Source organism: Ambystoma mexicanum, chromosome 10, assembly GCF_040938575.1.
Source record: "Ambystoma mexicanum isolate Mex_15411 chromosome 10, UKY_AmexF1_1, whole genome shotgun sequence".
Taxonomy (NCBI): Eukaryota; Metazoa; Chordata; class Amphibia; order Caudata; family Ambystomatidae; genus Ambystoma; species Ambystoma mexicanum.
Window position 1 is genome coordinate 1,062,155,832 of NC_090932.1, and position 12,096 is coordinate 1,062,167,927.

Here is a 12,096-nt window from a genome sequence, read left to right on the forward strand (position 1 = left end):
AATGTCTGGTTAAAGCACTTGAAAGTCTTTGAGCAGAGACTGTATTGTACACAATGAATAACTCGAAATCAGATAGATACATCCCGGCATAGACTTTGGGAACAGATGAATCAGTATTATTTTCAGAAGAGTCTCCAACAGTGACGTCGTCCTAGACGGACAACTTGTGAGGCTGGCTAGAAATAAATCCGTTTCTAGAGAAATGACATGGCATTTTCCTCACCCTGGAGGTAAGACACATTTAAATAAAAGCTTTGGAAAGAAACATGGTGTATGGCTCCTTTTGTCCTTAAAGAACCTGTAAGAGGATTAAATTCAACCCTACAGCTAAGTCAATGCCTAGTCTGGGATACTGAATGGAAACCCTTATTGATATATCTTTATGTCCAGTTCATGCGTTCTGGATGACTACCCCTATATAACACCCCTCTCTTGGAATCCCCCTGACCCCACTGAGCCAAGAAGTAGTTTTGTTTTGCAACTTTAAAAGGTTTATTTGATAATTTAAACAATAGATATATATATCACATTTTATAATAAATTAATGATTGGATATCACACTTAATCTGATATGATAAAGATTAACAACGGAGAATCTGGCACTAGCACACTTGTGAATAGGAACAGAAGAAGAAGGTGGTAGAGAATGCTTTATATAAGTTCAGATGGATGTAATGTTGAATGAAAATGCAATACAGAAAATACTCAATATGATTTCAACAAAACAATGTAATCACTTTTCTCTGGCAATCCCCTCCCCCCTTTTATGCAATGCAAGGAAATGGAAGAAAAGCACACAGTTCTCAGAAATGCAATCAAATGTAATTCAGTTCACCCCAGCAAGCTTAGATTACAGATCGGAGTTTTAAACACAGGCCCAAAATGCTTTTATATGTGCTGGCAATGAAGTGAAAAATATACTAAAATGCTTTTAATTCCCTCTATAGGTTCAGGGTGAGTGGTATCTAGTTAATATTAGTCCAGGCTCACTCTTGCCATGATTCAGGAATGATTGGCAGGTTAAACACATTTTTTCTTCAACATTTTTTAATGTCAAATCGCAGCAGATTTTTCCCAGTGCGCCGGGCGCGATTACAGAGGAACTACAAGGAGTATCAATATCGTTTTGGGGTCCTAGGACGGCCTAGGATCTCAGCTTCCAGATGAAAGTTACTGCAAGTCTCTAGGACAAACGGTCACGGAGGTATGAGCGATTAAATAAAGGTCGTTTTTCAGATTTGAAATTTTAAAATTCAAAAGACAAGTGACAGCTAGCAACTAGAAAATGACAGGTGACAGTTAGGAGGCAGTTCTACTTAGATTAAAATAGCTTGGATTATATTATTTTAACTAAGAGATTGGTTCTGCACAGTTCTGCTGGGTACTCACAATATATTATTGAAATAAATGGGCCTCGCCACGGATCTGGTCAGGTTTTAGACTGGACTCTGGTCTGGTCTCGGCACTTCACAGTGATCTGGGTCAGCTCTGCTCTGCTGACAGCGGTCTGGGTCACTGGTTCTGGATATTGATAGATTTGAGGTCTGGATCTTTCTGCACAGCTTTCTCTAGAGATTGATGGAGGTAAAGTATGAATTTTCCCGGCAGAGCGTCCCGCAGCAAATGGATTTGAAGGTCTCTATCTGTCCTGACTGTCTGCTTTTATGTGTTTTGAAAATGGGTGTGTGTGCAGCATCACTAGGCTCTACCCCTCTCCACTTATCATTGGCCACTTCATCCACTTCCCCTTGATTGGGGGAATGAAATGAAGTGTCATCATGATGAGGTCTGTTTATGATACAGAGAACCCACCCATGTCAAATTACACACAATCTATATTTTGACCAAAAAGACATATTTCATAGCTATACAGTGGTTTAAAATTACATGCACCCATCATGCATTACAGGAGGTATACCCTGTCCAAACCAAATCTGCTCTTCCTGGGGGCTTGCATTCAGAAATGGCAACATTTGCACTTTTTAACTGATTTTGCAATTTCGGACATTAACCCAAATTTACACACATGTGCGCAAGGAGTATGGACATTAGTTGATGAAGTGTCAGATTTTTCACATGCACACATTTTGAGTAATATCCTCTTTTCCGCTAAAACCCCCCTGAACATACCACCGGGTCCTAACACGTCTGAAAATGTGCACCGAAAAATCAATAGAATTATGGCATCATTTAAATAATTATGACAAGTCCGTACTATGAGTTATTCATCTTTTTCTAAACCCATATTCTGGCTGGCAGGGGTGGGTCTTCCCGGGTCACATGGTACAGGAACCAGTCTTTCCAGTTTCATCAAGCTCAGAGACCCTGCCCCTCCCAGCTTCTGCCAAGAGGAAGCTGTTTTACGACATCTGCAATAAACCATCTGCCTGGGTGAAGGGGGTTGCATTGTTCAGAGCTCCTGTATTCTGTTGGGGCTACCCTTAATTCAATTATCAGAGAGATGGCATATCCTTAGTGTGGCCAGCAGGAAACAGCCAGGCCTGGGAAGTTACTTGTGAATCAAGTTTCACTCCTGATGGAGGTAGTTGCCAGGCAAAATTGGAATCTCTTTAAGCCAGTTTTTAGCCACATGTCATTTCTGTTCCCCAGTTTTCTGCATTCAAATAACTAACAATTTTTTTACATATGCAGCTAGAATGCTGATTCTAAGTTTAAAACTATGACATTTAAACAATTGCAGCCTATGTGACACTCAAAAGTAGGTCACTCATTTCTTTTAAACATTTAGATTTTTAGTGTCTGTAGTTCAGTTAAACTTAAAACTGCTGACTCCATAGCTCAGCCAGTTTGGTTATAAGCACAGTTCTGGGCTCTTCATCTTCCCAGATTTTTGTAGGCACACAAAATTTCCTTCTGCCAAATGTCTGCTGGTGTTCAGCGAACATTTTGCATATGTGCAATGTTTAAAATGGGCATTTGAAGCTTGCATTCAGGGAAACCAGGGTGGTTTTTGAAGCGCTGTTTTGAGCTAACCGGCGCTACTGTTTTTCCTTTGGCAACCCATTTTGGTGTGCACACAACTGCGCAGCTCTCCTGGATTCTGGGATGAAATGATGGGCGGCGACAGCGCATCCCCATCTTTACCCACTCCAATGATTTATTTTTGTTCTGGGGTAAAATGATGGGCAGCGATAGCTTAATCCCCACATTTACCCCGTCTAATGATTCCACATGGGTCAAAACCCTCCACAAACCCTGACCATGAAATCGGCAATGAGGGGAAGCTCTTTCTTTATAGTTTTCTTGAATTGTCATACAATTGCCTTGAGATTTAGAGAGCGGATTAATAACATGAGAACTGTAGTTTTTAGACTCTGTGTTCCAAGATATTTCCTATGAACTGCCGCTGACCTGGGAATTTCCCCTTTGGATATGTGCTCTTATCTGGCGAATGGAGAGGAAGAGAGGAATTACTTGATGATGATGAACGAGGGGGAGGTTGGTACATTTCTGCTTTGGTGAGGGCTGGTCTTGGCCATACATGCTGCAGGTCTCTGCTCTTCACCCTGAGTTTCGTGACCAATGAAATTAACTTCTGGTAAGATTTGCACTTCTTCCTTTATGGAAGCTACAAGGTGGGGACTGGAGCAGCTGTCCATGTTCCTGCTTTCCTAGGCATTTCTAGGGCTCCATGTTGTTCAAGACCATTTCCTGCCTGGAAACAGCTTCTAACAAGTAGACGTCCCTGCTCCATGGAAGTAATGAATATATACACATGATTTCTCTTAAAACCACTTTATTTATCTGATAAAGCGATCAGTGCCGAGTTATAATAACACAAGCATGGGTGGTTGGGCCGGAAAGCTGGGCTGAGAGAGAGAGAAAGTGCAGGTGAATGGCCATGCCCCCTGGAGCCTCTTCCACTAAGGTCATGTACGTTTGCCATACTGATTCGCTGCTAACAGGACCTTTCCATCTGCCCTAGCAAGCCCCTCTTGCGTACCCTGAAGAAAACATTCAGAACCGTGGACCTCCAGAGCTCCACCGACCTCCAAGCTTGGCAGAAGAGACAGCGACAACGTGAAATCGGATGAGCTGAGAGGCGCTCTGCAAGTAAAACAGGTGGCAATGGTCGGAAAACAGAATAGGATGCATTAACTTGGTGGTGGGTAACATGCATTTTTCTTATTTGTGGTTTAGTGAAGGAGTCTAGGGGAAGGCAGACAGCCTTTATTTACTTTGGACTGTGTCAGGAAAGAGGGGAAGTGGGTGTAATGCTGCTGATTGGTATAAAACTGTGGCTGGACAATTGGTTCCAGTAGACTGTATTTTATTACAAGCCCTGACCAGATAACTATGGGTGCATGTTGGGTAACCTGGCTAACCGAATTATAGGGATATTAAAGGACACTGAAAACGAGTTGGTGTGTCTATCCACAGGACATTAAGCCGGGGGCAAACGCCTCACTTAAATCTGCAGTAATGGATTTAAAGATGCAAATATGTCGTTCAAACAAACTGACAAAGCACACTGTGATGATATATTATCAAATCTTGGACCAGTCCATGTGCTCCGCTCATCCATGGTTGGTGCATTTTCCCAGGCATGAATGACAACTACTAAACAGTACATACATATGTTGCAATGTAGTTCTCTGAACCCAGATAGGCCATTGAATAAGAGGCTCCCTTGGGGCCCTGACAGTGTTTTATGGGGCGAGTATAGGATAGAGCAACATGGGACTTCTTTTGTAGGTCATAATGTGATGCAAGAAAGAAGTGGCCGATAAACTACTGACCAATTGCAATTGTTCTGTCTAGAGGGAGGCAGAAAAGGCCTTTTTGTCCTTCATCGGAAGTGACCCTTCTCATGTTTCCACTGTGTGTAATAAAAAATCAGAGCCAGACACAAGTGTGCTGAACTAATTTTAATGTAATAACATACATAGCCTGGAGTGATTTTGTTTTCCTTCCATCAGATATTTATAAAACATGTAGTTACCATGATGATAGTTATGTATCTGGGTATTTTTTTTTATAAATATGTGTTGTCATGTGTGTTTCCAGATACTTTAATGTTTCATTCTGTTGGTGTTTGATGGATTTGCATGTACATCCAAGATAAACAATACATACAAAGGCCAGTGGAAGACAAGGTGACATAACATGCCTGATGATATATAAGGAATTGACATCTACTGTGTGAGTTAAAGAAATCATCACAGAACATGGCGCATTTTGAACACTTCAATAAAAGTGTAGGTAAATTCACCAGTGATTCCTTAAAATACATAGGGCCTCATTACGACCCTGGCGGTAAGGGGTTAACGCCAGCGTTAGCTGCGCCGACCCCTTACCGCCAATTCCGAGTTCCCCTAGCGCCATGGAGGTTTTAACACCCGATTTTAGCGGGTGTTAAAATCCATGGCGCTAAGGGACCATGGAGTTAATTACGCCACCGTAATTTACGGTGGCGTAATTAACGCCTTCCCCACTCCCATTATGCCCTATGGGGCAAAAATGGGAATGGGGAAGGGTAAATGGGGATTGGGGACTTACCGCCCCGCCAAGGTCGGAATGGGGCGGTAAGTCCGCCAACCACCATGGTGTAAACGTAGTTTACACCATGGTGGTAAAGTCACGGCCCAGGCGGTAACTTACCGCCTGGGTCGTAATGAGGCCCATAGACCCTCATTAAAACCCTGGCTAATAGCACCATGGTCCATGCCGGTAACTTACCGACTCCGCCATGGCGGAATGGGGAATTACAGCCCCATTCCGAGGTTGATGGGGTGGTAATTCCCCATTCCGCCATGGCCCTTCCCCATTCCCATTTTTGCCCCATAGGGCTCAATGGGAATGGGGAAGGCGCTAAGTACGGTGCCTTAAATTGCGGCACCGTACTTAGCACCAAGGTCCCTTTGCGGGTTGGTTTTTAACGCCTGCAAAAAGCAGGCGTTAAAATCACCAACCCGCAAAGGGACCTCGTAATCAGGCGTTAACGGCGCCGCCACCTTTTACGGCGCTGTTAACCCCTTAACGCCAGGGTTGTAATGAGGGCCATAGCATTGAATGCAAAAGCCTCGAAAAGAAATGCATCGAAAAAATGCATTTTTTTGTAGGTAAAGGTTTTTTTTTATTAAAATGGGTTTTAAGGGGTAATAAAAGAGGTTTTGGGGGGCCCCCATTAAAAAAATGAAGAAAAAATGCATTTTTTCGATGCATTTCTTTTCGAGGCTTTTGCATTTGATGCTTTGGATGTCGAGGCTATTTCTAGGAACCGTCCAGAATCATTGTGGTGGCTGGCTTCAGAGACAGTTTCAAAAGTGAGGTTGTGAATAAGAGGTGCAAGTTTCATGGCAGAACTGACATTGAAATGGGCTATTTAAAGGAATGTCACTTTTAGCCTGAGGAGGCGAGGATGTTAAGAGAGGAAAGGCGATGAAGCGTGTCAAAAGCATGGCTATTTTATTCTTAACTTGTAGAAACATGGACCAATCTTTCTGAAGAGATTGAGCAAATCCTCTTGGCAGCGAGGAGAGAGGAGTCAACAGACACTGCTGTGTCCTTTCCTGGAAATGTTGAAATAAATTGTCAGAAAATGTGCTGTGCCGCATTTTTGAGATCCCTAATTTTTTGTTCCAAATTGCGAAAGAAGTATGGTTTGGAAATGATGATGATCCTCATTACGAGTTTGCTGGTATTCTGGCGGTAAACCTGCCCTAATCCCGGCATACAGAATTACTGATACTGTCACTTGGTCAGGCAGTATTACCACTGGTGGTATTACCCCTGGCGGTAAAACCATCTGATTACAAGTGCCGGTTTGCCATTGGACCATCTGGTAATACCGCTGAAGGTAATACCGGCAAACGTGTAGTTTGTTGGTGTGGAAGAAATGTAGATTAACAGTATTACTGCCACTTTATGCCCGCACTTCCAAACTCATAATGAACCTCATTGTAGTATTTCTGGACTGATAGCCAATAAGACATGTTATGGACATTTGAACCACATATTTGAAGATAGTATTAAGGGATGAGTCCTGAGTTTTTTTCAAAGCTCATCCCATGGATCATGTGCCAGTACAGACCCCAGAGTGGTGGATGAGGTCTTCTCATAGTAGGGTTACTGGAGAATTCCGCCCAAAGTGGGTGATAAACTCCATCTAAGGATAAATATTTTTGTATCTTGAAATGTCAGCGTATCCAACTGTACTTTACTATGGTGTGATTGATGAGGCGATAGGCAGGGAAGTTGGCATAAAGGTTATAACTGGTCACAGAGGCCAAGTCAATAGTGAACCGGAGTGATGGGAGTAAACTCCCAAGTGGTAGCCCACAACACAATGGGCACAACAACATAAGGTATAGTTAGATGTATGGTGCTGTTTTCACATTCTCCACTCTCATCATCACAGTCCTTAATTTGCCTCCCCAATAAAGAGGTGGGAACTTCATTACTTAAATCAGTAGCACCACAGCCGCTTTAATAAGAAACTGTTTCCCTCTGGTGCCAGCCAGGAAAGAAGAGAGCCAACACATTCTTGCTTGAATTCGGGAACCGATTTTTTCATTCAGCACACAATTATGCTACGATGATGAAACCTCATATAGGCAATAATGTGTGTGTTCTTTGGAGCGGGTGCATTGAACTACACAGCTCGGTTGCACCTCCACCTTTCATAGAGCAATATGATGATATAAATGTCGAATTTGTCTTGTTTTTTTTCTTTTCAAGATACTAGTTCTCAACACGTGCAGCTCTTTAATCATGATGTTTAGATTTCTTGGTGTCTTCTGTGTAGGGTGCAACTGCCTCTGCGGGTGCACTACTTTGTAAATTGCATTCAAATTACTCTGCAATAACTTGCCACCTTTTTAATAGTGTTGTGTACACACTCCTTCCCAAGTGATAGATTTCGGCTCCCTTGATCTCAAGTAGAAACTGAAATTAGTAATTCATTTAAGACGTCAAAGCTCTCGGCTCTGATCAGCTGTGTAGTCAAAGTAGGTAAAGACATGTTTCGAAACACTTGCCCAGTCTGAGCAGGAGAACGTTTAATCATGTCAGTATTTATCTAATAATATACATAAACCAGGAGAACAAATCACGTATGTGTGTGTTCTATAGGATACCATTATCCTTATAGATATTTCCGACCAGTGCCATTGTAAGGATTTATGCTTCCTCAGAGAAGTGCCATTTGGCCCCACAGATCCCTTGCAATGTGGCACAACCTGATGTCTTTAGGGTAACTATGGTACTTGTTCTAACATCTATGTTCCTGGGGCCACTGGTATTTGCCATATTGTAAAAGCAGCTTTATTTCAGATCCTTGTCCTTTACTTACACCGAACATGGTGCCCTTTCAACCGCAGCTCGATTTCCCACTGAATATTTATGCATGTGCCTACATGTGCCAGCCCCAATGGGATCGACCCATGACAGCTGTTAGTCTTAGCAGTGCACAGTGGTGGAATGAGTTATGGTTGCTTAGCTTACCGTAACTGGTACATTTCAAGGGATTTTCGGTTTTACTTGGAACCATAACTTCCCTTTACATAGTTTTTTTACTGAATTTCATAGGTTTTTAGTAGCGCAATTTAACCATAATGTCCCTTTAACAAAGTTGTTTTACTGAATTTCATAAGTTTTTAGTAGGGCAAATTAACCATAACATCTCTTTAACAAAGTTGTTTTACTGAATATCCATTTTCATAGTGTAAATTTGATGGATGTGTACTAAGGTTCCCTTATTTTATATACAATGAACTTAGAACATACCGAACACCCGCTAATGATTTTGATGTCCGTTCTTTCATACCATATAAACACTACGCAAGTTGAAAACACAGCACATATACACATTATATATATTAATAAATAAGCAGTGGAAACTACATATTTAACACATCAAGCAGCCATTGAAATACAATATGTAATAAAATGGATTATACCATAACAAAAAAGATATACCTCCAACATAATTACCTCACAGAAACTGCAGAGCTAGAAGCAACAGTAGACCTACACAACATAACGATTACAACTTTCCAGAAACAAGTAAGTAAACTTGATTTTTGTTGGTATATATTGCTGTACTTTTTGTGTGAGGTGCAGTAAAATTAATATATTTTTGTTTTTCACACAGAAATGTGCAGTACTTTGGGGTGGCTGGAAGAACATTTCCCACTTGAGGAAATGTCTGAAGAGAGTGATAATAATGGTAGACACTTGTCTATACAAGGAAATTAATAATCATTACCTAATGTGTATTTAACATATATATGTTTATTTTTTACAGACCACACAAAGATTGAAAATGTGACTCCAAAAGACACAAATGAAAAAAAGACCCTCGAACGCATTGAGCAAAAAGTAGACATTCTTAAGGAAAATTTCGATAGTTTGAAACAGTTAGTGGAAGACACATCAAAGAAAAAAATAAGTGCCATTGTCCCACCTGTACCTGTGCCCCCTCTCCATGTCCCAGTGAACTATCCCCAAACCCTGAACAACGAAATAAATGTTTCAATGAGATTTCCATCCCTTCATCGCCTCCCATCCATCCTCTCAAAACCCTAATTCCCCTATTTTTGTATCAGTTTCTGCTCCCCCCTCTCTTTCATAATTTGTGTATATATATATATATATATCTATATATATAGATATATATAAATAAAAACATGTTATGTTTCTTGTAAGGAAATTCTTTGTATCTTATTTTTTTTTTAAAAAAGCAGTTGAAATGTCGGCAGACAGCACGCCTGTCCGGTCTGTCCGTAATTAACAAAATGTGGATGTCCTAAGGACACTACACCTCTCCGCACCATTCGCAACCAAGATGAAACTGTTCTTAAAACACATCAGGTGTCCAGGTTGTCCGTAAATGAACAACATGGAGGTGTCCTAAGGACACTATACCTGGCCGTACAGTCTGTAGAACATCTACGCACATGCGCACCATACCCATAAATCCTGCGAACATCGCGTCTGTCCGTAACTGTCCATCTCACTTGTGTCGCACTTTTATTCGTTTCAGGACCTGAACACTGCCCATAGAACAAAGGCGTACATGCGCATGACCGCTCCTGCGTATTTGCTGTTCTACGGGCACCCGTTCCCTTCGCGGACGTGTTGCCAACATCATCATGTGACCGCACCCACGCTGAGCGTGTGTCCTAATTTGTGGACTCTGTCTGGATGCCCAACATTTTAAAATAACTTATTTAGACAATTCAAATTATTTTACAGTAAAAAATCACCATTTCACATGTCCCAGATACCTTTCCACATAATTTTTGTAACTTTTTGAAGGCTTTTGAGTGTTCAATATGTTCTCGAGGCACACCCCTCCACCCCTATAAAAGGCCACACCCCAGAGCTGATCTTCATTGTGCTTCTGGCTATTGCAGATTGACTGCCTTTAGTGCTCTAGCTCAGATTACTGCATCAACCTTAATGGCATCCATAGCTGCTGTTGCTACATAAGCCTCAGCACCACCCCCAAACCCTCCACCAACACCACCTCCCCAAGGGCCAGCAGAGGGGAACACGCATGAGGATGTAGAGAACGAGGATGAAGAGGATGAAGAGAATGAGGTTGAGGAACTCCCTACTACCAGCACTCGCCTGGAGTCTTGGGTATGGTGGTTATTTACCGTTTATGGTAACGTACCAAAAGCACATGTGGACAAGGTCACCTGTAACCAGTACAAAATAGTGCTGAGTCATGGAAGTGGTGCATACAACTTTGGTACGACATCCATGAAGCGACACCTAACTTTATTCCACGGTGCGGACGTTCGCAAGGTTGTACCTTGTGATGAACGTAGTAGGTTGAGTTCCTCCACAGGATCCTCCGTTTCTGTTCCTCTCACCACAAGAGACACTCCTGTGGGAGAGCACATCCCTCCAGCTGCTTCACAGGCCATTTGCGATGCTGTTGACCGTTACCTTTCGAGGGTCACAATATTGTGTATGTACTACGATGCAGTACACTGCAGGGGGGAGAGTCTTTCGAAGTGCTTTAGAGACTACGGTCACCGAGCACCAGAAGACCTGCTACCTACATAAATAAGGCCCACCCTACATCTTCCTCTCTCCACCTGCCCTCTCTTATCCCCGTGGTTGGTGTCCCTTCCTTACCCTCCTTTCCCCTCCTCTACTAGTGTGTTGTGTATAAAAAAGCAAAAATAATATAAAACAACAAAAATCCCCCAAAAAAGGCTCTTTTCAGAGCAGCCTTTCACAGTTTAAAAATAGAAGTGTCAAGTAAACAGTGCAAGGCCCCGTGCATTTTTAAAAGTCTGCAGACAGTCCTAGGACAGATAACATTTTGGGGTGCTGCCCTAGCAAAACAAATGCACTTTTCTCTGGGAGTAAGTGGTGGCTCTGAAAAGAGCCTTTTGGTGATGTTTTGTGTGTTTGAAAAACTTGGATTAGTCAACATCTAATCCAAAATAGATGGCTATAATACCAAAAAAGGTTGCAATGCATTTTTTACTTTACTAAGGAAAATCTGATTGCCAGCATATGTAAGATGGACTCCATCTTTGCGAAAAATGAATGTGCTACGAAACAAAATATTTTCATTGTGAAAAGATGACATGCCAACATCTCTCAGAAAGCCACAAACAGCCTTATTGACATTGCGCTTCACTTTCTCCATTTGTGGACCAAATGAAGAAGAACGCAGCCACATTTGTCATTGCACAATACGAGAAAAAATTACTTGGGAATTTGGAATTTGGAAACATGTCCATGGCCTTCACAAGTCCTTCTTTCATTGCAAATTGCAAAGAAATTCCAGACACATGTTCTAAACTGTTCCCTCCAGAGTGAAATATAATTATGTCAGTATTACACTCTGTCTGTAAAGTAGCACAGAGAGGTACCAAGTTCAGCCACTTCAATTCCACGCACTCCATGCCAGTGCACTTTCACATGAGGGAATCCAAGATCTGCAGATACACCACAACGTTCTGCATGCACCTCCATCCAATGTATCCATGAGTCTCCCAAAATCCAGATAATCTGTTTTCGAAAACACACAGCCATAGCTATCTGTTCTTCTCTCAAGAAAAATACATCCTCACTAAATCTCTCCTTACACAACACACCCACTAAACT